Source organism: Myotis brandtii, unplaced genomic scaffold, assembly GCF_000412655.1.
Source record: "Myotis brandtii unplaced genomic scaffold, ASM41265v1 scaffold450, whole genome shotgun sequence".
In the NCBI taxonomy this organism is placed as follows: Eukaryota; Metazoa; Chordata; class Mammalia; order Chiroptera; family Vespertilionidae; genus Myotis; species Myotis brandtii.
Genome location: NW_005367210.1, coordinates 781,600 through 794,993, shown reverse-complemented (window position 1 = coordinate 794,993; position 13,394 = coordinate 781,600). Strand labels below are relative to the sequence as shown.

General features: G+C 46.1%; 1 pseudogene; it reads left to right on the top strand.

The window, feature by feature from the left end:
* Positions 1 to 3,615: 3,615 nt before the first annotated feature.
* LOC102261013 lies at positions 3,616 to 4,542 on the top strand (annotated as a pseudogene).
* The last annotated feature ends 8,852 nt before the right edge of the window (positions 4,543 to 13,394 follow it).

The following is a 13,394-nucleotide window of genomic DNA, read 5'->3' as shown; positions in this document are numbered from 1 at the left end:
TAATAATATTTTGTTATGTGCAGCTTGGAAAGAAGTAAAAACTTATCCATTATCATCATCAAGCCAAAGAAGTAAAATGGAGATAATGTTACAGGAAAAAAAAGTTTCATGAACATCTTTTTGTTGTTCCTATTTTTCTGAGTTTGCCATAGACCAGCAAAAACTTTTTACTGAGCAGCCTTGGCCCATTGACAAACATCTGGGAACTGTCAATCTTCACCACAGCAGCAGATCAAATGCATAAAGAATAGTCCATCATCAGATCTCCAGACCAGACTCTTATTGTTGGACATTCAGATGGTTTCCAGCTATTTACTATATAGTGTTGCAATGAACATCCTGGAGGCGAAATCTTTGCCCTCATCCTTACTAATTTTCTTAGGATAAATTCTTAGAAGTACAATTTGAAATTTGAAGAATATGTATGTTTTAGGCTTTAGCTCATATTGCTCAACTGTCTCCCAGAAGGAAAGTACCAAGTTACACAGTCATCTCCCCACAGACGTTTCACACAACTTGGATGGATAACACAAGTCATCCCAGGATCCTTCCCAAACTGTGCTTTGGGCCAAGGTGGTCTGAGTTGGCCAGTTTCTACCCCCTACAACCAGCAGTCCTGATTTACATACCTGTGCCACTTCCAGGCCTCCCAAGATCAAAGCCACTTGCTTATTTACGAGTGGTGGCTGCCCATCTTACAATCCACCCTGCCCTGTTCCCCCAGAGCTAGGGGAATAAAGTTAGGGCCCTGGCCAGCTTCAGACACAGTTTGTGCCATCAGCACCTGCTTACATCCCCAGCCTCATTGCCCACTTTTCTCTGGCACATCTAGCGATAGGGAACTATTTACTGTTTTGCAACCACATCATGAGCTTTTGTGTTTCTGTGCCTTTGTACATGATGTTCCCATCACTGGGAAGGCCTTTCCTCTCTTCCTCGCTAACTGGTGCTTATCTTTCAAAATTCAGCCTAAACATCACTGCCACCAGGAAGCCTCCTTGATCTCCCCAAGCTGGGCAGGGCCCTACACCCTCTCTAAATGCTTGTCCCATAATAGCTTGGTCACACTCTGTGGCAACTGTCTGTCCACCTGTCTTATTCTGCCACCAGACTGTTAGGTTCTCAAAGGAGAGAGAGCCGGGAGAGAGAACTCCCTTTGAGGAAACCCCTGTCTTCCTCCCTGCTCTCCACACATAAAAACTCAGCCCATACTTCAAGTCCCTGTGTAAGACCTCACAGCCCCTGCCCTGGACATCTTAACTGGTGGCCTCAGACCCATTGGCTCCCTGGGGGCCTGGCTCTTTTGGCCTTGCCCCTGAGGAGACCGTTGCCAGAGAGCAGGGCCTACTTGCCCAGGCTTTGTCACATGGCAGTAAGAGAGAGAGGGCACTGGTCTCTTCCTCTTCTTTCAAGGACACTAATCCCACTGTGGGGCTCTGCCCCCAGGACCTCATCTAAACCTAATCACCTCCCAAAGGCTTCATTCACCTCCTAATACCATCCGGTTAGAGGTTAGAGCTTTAACTACCAGTTTTAGAGGCTCACAGACATTCAGTCCATAGCACCACTGGCAAGCTGTCTGACAATAGGCACATCCCTCCCCTCTCTGAGCCTCATCTCTCCTTTTGTACAAGGAAGGGATCAGAAAGGACATCCTTGACCAGCCAGTGCATTCTAAAGGGGGCATACATGGTTTGTGACTCCATCCTCCCAGCATCCATTCCCTTTTCTCCTGGAAAATGCCCTGGTTTCCTTCCCTCCATCCAGGACGACGGGATGGAGCACTGGACTTAGGTATTACTTAGTCACAGTGATTGCTTGGGCATGTGGGCACTGAGAGCCAATTAGAGCGAACCCCCAAACTGCTGCTGGGATTTCTGGAAGACTGTCACTCTTCTGTGCAGCCCTGGGATCAAAGGCTGGAGCTACCTAGGTTGCTATAGAATGGGATCCACAGGGATGGGCCAGGAGAGAAGCCAGATTCTGAAATGTGGTTTACACGCTGTATCTAGCCTATTTGATTCTATCTTCCCTCCCCTTTCCTCCTTTTTTCTCCTTCTTTCCTGAATTTTCCATCCTCTGCCTCTCCAACCCGCCCCCACATTCCCCAGCTCCTCAGCATCTTGCTCCCTCTTGATGCCCTATCCCCACATGTACAGATGTTTCAGGCTCAGGTCTATCCCAGGCTGTGCACTGGCCCAGCTGCAACCTTGATCCTAGCACGGGTGGGAACTGGGCCCTCAGAGGAGCTGTGAGGAACAGGCTGCAGAGGACACACGGAAGGGGCAGAGACTGGGTGACAGGCAGTGTTCCCAGGACCCTCCTTGGGGTGTTTCTTTGTTCTAGGTGCATGGCTCAGTTGATGTTGGCAGTCTCATTAAGAGCTTAAGAGCTTGCCCCATGCCAGCTTTGCTCAGCACTGTCCCATTTGCTCATTATTTGGACAGTTTAAAGTCAGCACTAGACAGTGCAGGGAGAATTCAAGGGAAAGGTTTCCATTACGGCTTTAATATCATTCTTGTGCCCTTAATTGGCAGGAAGCACAAAAGACATGTATGCCATCACCTGGGTCCATACAGCTCCCACTCAAGCCTGGCTCATCATCTCTTCCTGGGACCATTGCCTTTTTATGCTTGCCCTGCCAGGAGCTTCTCATCCAAATCACACTGTCCAAATCACCGACCGTGTGCTTTGTCTGAAATGTGAGGTGTTCATTCAGGTCACTCCACAAATCCAGGGAGCGGGTTAGTTCTATATTGCGGCATAAAAAAATCACAAAACGAAGTGGCTTTGCAAACCATTGTCCTCAGAGGTCTGCTAACTGTCGTCCTCAGGCTAACCCTGGCCCACCGCTTGGTTTTGTAAATAAAGTTTTATTGGAACACGGCCATGCCTATTTGTTTACGTATAACCTATGGCTACTTGTGCAGAGCTGAATAGTTTGAACAGAGACTATGTGGTCCACAAAGGCTAAAATATTTTTACTCTCTTTATATAAAAGTTTGCTAAACCCTGGATTAACACAATACTAATCATTTATTATCTCTCATGGTTTCGATGGGTCAGGAATTTGAAAGCAGCTCTGCCAGGTGGTTCTGGCTCAGGGTCTTTCATGAGGTTCCAGTTAGGGGCTTGCTGGGGCTGCACTCATCTGAAGGCTCGACTTGGGGCTGAAGGATTCTCATTCAAGGAGGCTCACTCAGGAGGCTGGCCAGTCAGTGCTGGCTGTAGGCTGGGGGCTTCCGTTCCTCTGTACATGGGCCTCAATGCAGGAGAGCTTGGGTGTCCTCATGCCATGGTGGCTGCTCTCCCCCAAGTAAGTGATTTAAAAGAACAAGGTAGAATCTCACTGCCTTTGTGAGCTAGATTCAGAATCCATACACTGTCACCTCTGCCGCATTCTACTGCTCACATCGGCCAGCCCTGATTCAATACAGGAAAGGCTGGAGCCATTGTGGACTGGACTTGGCCGCGGCTGCCCTGTGAAGTGCAGTTTGGGCTCTTGCCACCCAGTACTGGACCTCGGCTTCTGCCTGTGGTCAGCCCTGGCGGTGGTGGTGGCAGGGGTGTGTGTGTCGGGGGTGGTGGTTTTTTCCACAGATACGCCACGTCTCCATGGGGACCCCTGACTACCACGTCTGGGAGAAGGACATCCAGCGCCTTTTCAGTGACGATGGCCGACTCCTCGAAATAGACCTTAAAAATGGGTACTGCTTCGTGGAGTTGGAGGACTCCCTACGCCCTGTACAGATGAACCGCAAGAACCTCTGCGGTGTGTGATCACCGAGCACAGGGCGCTGTCTCCATGGCTACAGCTACCGCGGGGTGGAGCAGGATACAGCAGGCGGAGAGCGGCGGAAAGAGACAAATACGGCCCACCTGTTGGAACGGAATTCAGGCTTAGGGTAGAAATCTTTCTAGTCGTTACAGTTGGCAAGATTTAAAGCGTTTCATGAGATAAACCGGCGAAGTAACCGATGCAGATGCTCACAAAGAACTCACAAACGAAGGGGTCAAATTGAGTCCCGCTCCTACTCTCACATGAAGCTTGCTTTGGATAAACTGGATGGCACAGAAACAAATGGCAAAAATATTAGGCTCATTAAAGATAAAGCACGAACTAAACTTAGGCGGTTTACACTGGAAGCAGATCAAGGTCACGAGTCGAGCAGCCGCAGCAGATGGCACAGTATCTCAAAGAGTCGTTCCTGATCCAGGTCTCCGAGCAAAGGTTGTTCACGGTCTCGGGCAAAAGGCTGGAAATCTAGATCCAAGAGCAAAGCGAAGCCCAAGGCCGATGAGGCCTCCCACTGCACTCTCGAAACAGGTCTAGGGATGAGTATGGGGAGTCTCCACGCAGGTCTCGTTCTCGATCATTCCCCCCAAAGAAGATGGAAAAGGTGATATAAAGTAAAAATCTAGATCGAGGAGCCAGTCTCCTGCCAAACCTCCCCTACCTGCTCCACCCTCCAAGGCTCCTTGTGTGTCCCGCCACCCAGAAGAGCTTCAAGTTCCCGTTCTAGATCCCATTCAAAGTCATAGTCATGGTTCAGATGGAGTTCCAGAGATTAACCCAGAACTCTATGCTATTTGCATGCTAGTTCGGAACACTTTCCTGCTTGCCTAGGCAGATACTCTTCCATGTTTGTTCTTGGCCTTTTCTGCAAGAGGCATCTGAAAACAAGGGCGCAAAGAAATTTGTTTGTGGCCAAATTTGATGAAAAAGAGGAGGTTCTAAAGAGATGGTGCCACAAAGACCTCCCTTCTTTGTAGATTTAAGATGACTGATTTTATAGCTTTTAAGCGAAAATAACTTTTGAAAAGATTAAGCTCGTTTAGATCATTTATTTATTTGTTTAAATTAATTTCAGAGAGGAAGGGAGAGGGAGAGAGAAACATCAATGATGAGAGAGAATCATTGATCGGCTACCTCCTGCATGTCCCCTACTGGGGATCGAGCCTGCAAACCGGGCATGTGCCTTGATTGAGAAATGAACTGTGACCTCCTGGCTCATAGGTCAATGCTCAACCACTGAGCCACACCAGGTGGGCTCATTTAGATTTTTAAAAGTATTTCAGCAGGGTCTGCTGCAGAGGCTTTGTTGTTTCGTTTGCTTACTTTTAAATTAACTGTTTCAAGCTTTGGTCACTTAAGCCTTTACAGGGAGAACGTATTTTTCAATTATGTTGGCTTTTTAATAAAGCTTGAGTTATGTAAGATTTCAACAAAAGTTTGCCACCAAGATGATTGCCTATTTGAATGGGTCATTATAAATTCCTTTAAATATTGATATCTGCTGTTTGTGAAAACAATGTAAATTCTACTAAGTGTAAAACAAGGCAAGCCTCAGACCAGCAATGAATTATTCAATTTGCATAACATTATTTTGTGCTGTTAGTCAACTTTTCCCCTTTAACAAGTTAAATTTAAAATAAAATATATTTTGTAGTATAAATATATGAAAGGATGATGCAAGAGAATAGGTATCAGGAGATGGGATCATTGAGGCCATCTGAGAGACTGGCTGCCCTGTGGAGGATGCATACTCACGCTCCCCTGAGCATTTGATCTATAGGTGTATTTTGCACCATGCTTTAAGTCAATATTTTTAAGTTGGGACATTTCACAAAATCTCTAAAATATCAAAATGATCCAACATTTCTACATGTTACAATAGGATAGTGGTGAACATGATTCTTTCTGGTTACTACATTCCCTACCATTTTTACTTGATCCCTACAGGGAAACGAATTTTAGTGATCATTAATAAGTATCCGTGGTCTGTTTCCTTACTGAAGACAAATATATCTCTGTGATCTCATCTGTATTAAAAGAGGGCAAAGAAAAGATACACTAAGAGGGCCTCCCATTTTAAGAAGAACCAAGCGGAGAAGACTATTTCTGTATATTTAATATGCAGATATAATATACATATTTTCAACAACTACAACCACCACAGCTTGTAAATGTGGCTGCCTGGCCTGAGGAAGCCAACCTCCTTAGTTTGCCATTAAAGATCTTTTGTAATCTGGCCCTTCCCCACCTTATAGACAATATGGCATAGAAATGAAGAATGTAGACACTGAGATCAGACCACATGGGTTCAATTTTCTCATCTCAAAAATGGAGATAATAATAGTATCTATCATACAGGGTTTTGTGACTATCTTTTCAGCTCTATTTCCTGCTAGCACTCTACCTACCTGAACACTTCAGACTGTTTTAGTCCTTTGTGTCCTTGCACATTCTGCTTCTTCTGTCCACAATTCGCATGTCCTGTTTCTCTGCTTCAGGGCTTAGTCCAGTTACTCACTAACACCGGCCTTTACACTGTTCACCAAACACATCTGGTTCTCCTGGGCATGAAACCTGCGATGGTACTTCCTTGTGGTTGGGTTGGGGCTATGTGACAAGATCTGGTCAGTAATTTGTGGGTACAAATAACACATGTCTCTTTCAGGCTTGGAACATTTAACAGCAGGTTCAGGCTCCCCAGAATTCTCTCTTCCTTCTGCCATAGTAACTGAGTCCTGGAGTGAGAATGGTGGTGTGGTCAGAACCACAGCCAAGCCATGTTAGATGTGTGGACCAAAATTCCACCTTCGGTTTAAGACAGAGTTGTTAAAACAGCAAATGTAGCCTGTATTGACTCCTTAAAAAAAAAAAAAAAAAAGCTTCCTTCAGCTTTCCACAAACAGAGCTGATAATGGTCTATGGGTTGCCATGGCAACCAGTGCAAACCTGTATCAATGAGTTACCCTCTATGATCCTGTATTAAATGACTGGCTTGTATAGATCATGATGTCCACTGGCTCTGTTCTCTTCTCAGAGTGATCTTCCCTAACTAGCCATTGTAAAGACATTCCCTGCTCTCTTCTTTGAATGAACACCCAGTTTAATTAATTGTTGGTACTTTATTCCCAACAGCAATTATTTTTATTTATTGTTTATTGTTTGCCTCTTTCACTAAACAAGTTTACAGCCCTGGGGCCTAGCTCAGTGTCTGGCACAGAGATGAATTAATGATTGAATGAATGATCAACGAAAACTGTATATCCAGTGCTTAGAATTGGTGCTTGGTGTACAGTGTGTGAGCCTAAATGAATGAATATCTTCCCCCCCACCCCCCATACAACTCAACAATTCATCCACCCTTGAACATATGCACAAGTGTTCTCTCTTAGGCAGGATTTGAGAGGCAGCAGCAAGCCCAGTAAGGAACTCCTGATGCCGCCTTTATGTTTCCCCTGCCGCAAAATCTCCTGTGACCGTTTAAAGCCAGGAAGCAAAATCAAAGAGCGTTGGATTCAAAGGACACTAATTACCTTTCAAAGCGTTCGCCTTGGCTTTAGCCCCACGATTCCCGTCAGAGGCCGTGGGAGTCTGTGGTTCCTGTGTCGGGCTTTGAAACTGGGAGGGATTAATGGGACTTGATTAAACCACAAATGTCAGGAAGTGTGGAGGGCAGCTCAGAATGCTGCCACCTCCATCCATCCTGGGAGGAGGGACAGTCACTGACCTCCCCTCCTCCACGAGGCTTGAGCTTCTGATAAAGTAGCTAAGAGGGAAGGCACCCTCGCCTCTACTCAAGGGTACCATGTTCATGCTTATGATGAGGCTGACTGACGTGCCAATGAGAATTTAATTTTGCATATTGTTAATGCAGGTGTAATAAGAAACCTGCCCATTAGTTTTTCATGTCCTGACATCTGAACAGCAACTTCCTCAACTCTACAACACTAGTTGTGTGCTAAAATAATTGATGATAATGACCTTACTAGGTACCAGTTCACTGAGCACCTACCTTATATACCGCACAGAGCTCATTGCTTCACATGGTTGATCTCATTTCACCCTCATAACCTCTCTGGGGGGAGATAAGGACTCTCATTAGCTCCGTTTCACAGATGAAGAAACTGAGGCTCAGAGAGGTAGAGCCACTTGCCCAAGTTCACGCAGCATGAAAGTGACAGACCACTTCTGAACCCGAACTGCTCTATCCTGTTCACTTCTTATGGTAAATCCTGAGTGCCCATCCTTCTGATATTCCAGGAAGTATGATTCTGTGAAAAACAGACCATTAAGATAAGATAAGTGGACAGACATGTTGGAGAAATCTGTACCAGCTGTGGTGGAGCCTCATTTTATTTGCGTACCAAACCTGAGCCTGACTCCCAAACCATTTTATTAATCCCCCAACTACCGAGGAAGAAGCAGGTAACACTTCCTGTCAGGAACTTTTCAGCTGGAACTCAACTCAGCGAGAAGACGCTGTGGATTTGCCCATCCGATATCGATCCCAGCCTTCTCTGCCTGCCTCCACTATAAAGGTTGGAAAAACCGAATTTCCCAGCCTCCCTTGCTGCCAGAGGTGCCCGTGTGCCAATTCTGGCCAATGAGACATATGTAGAAGCCTCCACTTTCCCCAATAAGAGGGACAGAGAGTGCTTGCTTCCTCCTGACAGGGACATGATGTGACACCTGATCTGTGGCAACCATCCTGGGCTCGGAGGGAAAGACCAAGAAAGCCACAGGCATTGCTGAGCCATCGAAGCAATGCTAGGCACTGCCTACTTTTAGAAGTTTAGAAAGTGAGGAAAATAAAACCCCTATTTATTTAAGCTCCTAGTAACCGGATTTTCTTTCGCTTGAAACCAAAAGCATCTTAATGGGTACAACCTCTCATCCTACATCTCTTATTACAAATGTACACATTTCCCAGATGCTCCCTCCCTACAGATTCCCCTCACATCTCTGTCCAGAATTTTGTCCGATATCTCTCTGAGCTAATAGCTGGTCAGAGGAAAGGGACCAACGTGGGCTGCGTGGACCAGTGGTTCTAAAACTTGAAGTGCATCATAACTAACTCCTAAATCTGTGCGTCAGGGCTGCTTTCAGTACAAGTAACAAAGTAAGTCCAAGTGGCTCTCACAATTGAGAGGCAAGGCATGGCTGAATCTGGGGCCTCTCATTAGGGCAGTCTCCCTCCATCTACCTCTCTGCCCAGCTGTTCTCTCTGTTGGCTACATTCTCAAGCAGGAACCCCCATATGACAGTAAAGATGGTTGCCAGAGGCCCCAGGTTTACATGATTCTCATCGTTGGTATCCCTACAGAAAACACGGAGACTGTCTCTCCCCTAGCATCCATGAGAAGGATTCTGATTGGTCAGCCTGGCCTTGTGCCCACCCCCTATAGGAACACACGACTGACAGCCCCACTAAAATCACTGGAGTCAGAGATGGAAGGGAGAGTTCCCAAAAGGAGAAGATTGGACAGGGGAGTGATGCTAGGTGGCCATAATGGCAGAAGTCCAGTACCAGGCAGTCTCCACTACCCCTCACTGACTGGGGTGGGGAGACAGGAGGCCTTGGCATATTGTAATTTCTGGGACTCTGACTTTGCTTATCTGGCAAATGGGGAGCCTAATCACATGGGGTAGAAATCAGATGAGGAAATGCATGGAAAAGAAGATCTGCAAAATAAGACACTCAGTAAGGAATTGCTTGCATCATCACTGGCCTTAATTAGTAGTCACCCTTCGGCTCAAGATATTGAATGGTTTCCTATTGCCTGACTCATCAAGTTGAGGATTCTCTATAGGTCTTACAAGTCTCTTCATAGTCTGGGCCCCATTGGGCGACCACATTTCTCCCTAACCCACCTCCTCCACTCTAAGCAGGCTGATCTCTTGCCCCCACACACAAGTGTTGTTCAGAGCCAATCCCATGGTTCCGCCTGGTATGAACCCACCCATTTGCTTGAGTGACCCTGGGCAAGTTATGTACTTTCTGTGAAACTCAATTTGCTCATCTCTTAAATGGAAACCATTGCTTCCCAAAGGTCATTGTGATGCATGAAAGAATGGATATATAAAGAGGCCGAAAGTACAATTCTCATGGTCTGTGTTCCCTCTTCCCTTGCACACCCTTTTCTGTGCAGTCCCCCTGGGATTGCCTTTGAGAAGCTAATTGATCAGTCAGGAAGGAATTTCCCTCTTGGGAGCACTTGGGCACCAGAGGCACGTATGTCAGGTTTCAGAGAAGGAGTGGAATCAGCCTTCTATGCCCCAGGACTTAAGAAAGATTCTCCTAGGAAGGAAGGAGAGAAAATGGTTGGGGCTCTGGGTCAGGGAGGAAGTGGATGCCTCAGCCACGCTGAGGATGTGCTCTGGGTCAGGCTGTGGCTTGGGATGGACCTGAGTCTGTGCACAGGGAAAGGATGGCGGTGAGCAGGCACCGTGATGGTGTGTGGATTGGGGTCTGGACCAGGTCTTACTTGGCCTGTGTTCTAAGGGAAGTCCTCCCTGGCAGGCAGCCATCTGCTCTTGGCTCCACACCCATATCTCTGCCCTGGGGATGTTAGTGCTAGTCTTCACTCCACCATGTAAGCCAGGTCTTCCTTCACTTCTGCCCTTGAGAGGTGCTGCCAGCAACATTCTGGCCAAATTCAGCCTGCAGACCCATTTGGCATGGCCACACGGTGCATATAAATGGATGTAAATTCTCTGACACTCCTCCCATCAAGAAGTCTGTGTAGCCCTGGCTTGTTTGGCTCAGCGGATAGAGCATTGGCCTGTGGACTGAAGTGTCCCAGGTTTGATTCTGGTCAAGGGCACATGCCTGGGTTGCGGGCTTGATCCTTAGTAGGGGCGTGCAGGAGGCAGCCAATCAGTGATTCTCTCTCATCATTGATGTTTCTGTCTCTCTCTCCCTCTCTGAAATCAATTAAAAGATACAAAAAAAAGAAAGAAAGAAAGAAAGAAAGAAAGAAAGAAAGAAAGAAAGAAAGAAAGTCTGTGTATTCTTTCCCTTAAATCTGCGTGGGTCTGTGACTACTTTGACCAGTAGAGTAGGTGGAAGTGACTCTATGAGACTAAAAGGTAGATCATAAAAGTCCATCCTTGAGTGCTCCCTCTCTGGATGTTCAGTGCTCCCCGTCTGCCTATGCATTGCTGGCTCTCTGGGCACTCTGCCTCGGAACCCAGAGCATGGTGTGAAAAGCCCAGGCCACATGGAGAAGCCACATGTAGGCGCTCCAGTGGACAGTCCAGCTGAGCCCAGCCTTTGAGTCATCCCAGCCTGGGCACCAGATATGTGAGCAGAGAAGCTCCCAGATGATTCTAGCCCCGGCCATTTGAATCTTCCCAGCTGAAGCCCCAGCCTCTGTGGAGCAGAGTCAAGCCGTCCCCACTGTGCCCCATCCAGACTTCTGACACAGACAATCCATGGGCATAATAAAGGTCTGCTTTACGTCACTACAATTGGAGTGGTTTGTTACATGGAAATATTAATGAGAAAATAGTGCTTTAAAATTTTTTGATTCTGTTGCCAACATTTAAAATTGGGAAATTTCACATACAAATTTGGATTTCTGGCTTTTAATGAGAAATCAAAAAATCTGGCCACATTGGCATCCCTGTTTGGCAAAAATTGGTCAGAGCTGCCCACTTAAGAAGGGATATGGATGTCCTGTCTGCCTTGGCTTCTATCTGTCCATCTTTGCTTATTTACGTCATCTGCCTGGTCCCCGTGGGCACATGGGTGTGCGGGCCCAGGGCCAGAACCATCATATAGCCCCATGGGCACCCAATGGCTCACGATGGCCTGGACCTCCCTGACCTCCCTGGGTGCCCCCTTTTTGTCTCTGGAGTTATGTAAGTCCACCGAACTAAGCAGGGTTATACCCTTTCCTCTACTCAGAAAATCCCTTACATGAAATAAAAACCAGGCGAGGCTGGGGGTGGTGATGGCTGTGTCTGGAGCTTGCTTGTCCTGTAAACAATTTCCTGGTGATAATCTTTCCAATTATCCCTCCGAGCTGGAACTGCTGTGTGAATCAAGCTGGGTGCCCTTGGCTTATCCTGTACATCTTGGAGTCATTAAAATCCAGCTTTCTATTTCAGGGTGAGCTGTCCAGAGCCACCAAGGTTGGGATGTCTATGATCCTTGACACAGACACAGAGAATCACAGTATTATAGAAACTTTGAAACCAATGCAGGGCAGATTATAGAATTTTATACTCAGCAAGACTCTTAGAAATCAGCCTAAGCACTAAGCATAGATGATCCAGGTCCAAATTCCAGTAAATATAACTTTCTTTTTCCTTATATAAATTTATTTATTAACTTCCATTCATATAGGTTGCTGAGATTTGATTAATTAGTTAAGTCATTCAACAATTGTGTCTCAAGAGCACCTGGGTACCAGGTATTTTCTTTTCTTAAGGGGTAGGAATATAACCTTGACATGTCAGATAAAAATCTCTGCCACTATGGAAGCTAATTGGCATTCCAGTAGAAGAGACAGGTGAAAAGCAAATAAATATTCGAGAGAATGTCATAAGTGGTGAGAAGTGTTCTGAAGGAAAAGCAGGCAGTAGGGAAGAAATATGTAGTGATGGAGAATGAGTGTTATTTTATCCAGGGTGTTCAGAGGACATGCCCCACGAGGCAGCCTTTATGGAGAGACTCGGAAGATGTGAAGGAATGAAGCTCATGAAGACCCAAGGAAGAAGGATCCATCTGAGTGAAGGAACAGGAAGTGCAAAGGCCCTGAGGCTGGGCTAGGGTGTGCGTGGCCTATTGTGGGAGAAACAGGGGCAAGACCTGAATGGCTGGGCAGAGGTGGGAGAGAGGAGGAGGAGGAGAGATTGAGGTTGAAATCTCAGTCTGTTTAATATTCTTCTTTTCTACTGGGTTATGTCTAAATCCTAAGGGGCTCACATAAGATGGGAGGGAGCATCTAGTCCTTCATGTTATACATCTAGTCCTGCAGCCATGCTGGCTGATCCTCATATGCCCACCTGATTCTGATTTCCAATTGGGACTGTTGGCTTTTGGTGCTCCACCCATGCCTCTTTCAGGTGCTTGGCTCACCTCGATTCTCTGACCTGTGGGAATCTGTGGGAGGCTACCTGCCTGTCTAGGCACCTCCTACAGATTTTTTCAGCTATATATGTACTGTGCCAAGAAGGAGGGATCTGGCTGGGACTCAGCCAATACCTGGTATCTCCTTGAAGGCATGGAAGGATAGGGCTTGATCTAATTTGTGTGAGGTCAAAGCTTACACCATTTTGAGTGACCCTCTTTTAAAAGAAGAAAAAAATAAGAAAATATATTTAAGTATGAATGTAAATATTTATTTTGAATGAAAGAAGAAAATGAAAACACTATTTTTATTAACTGTATGACATTCCTCTATAATACTTTGCCATTTTTGGCTGCAGATTTTACATCAGAAGCCATGGAGATGAGACGGGAATAAAACAACATGTGTAAGGTGCTGGAAGAAAAGAACTGTCAACTCAGAATTCTATACCTAGAAGAAATAACCTTCAGGAATGAAGGTAAATAAAGACATTGCCAGGTAAGATAATTCATAACCATTAAATC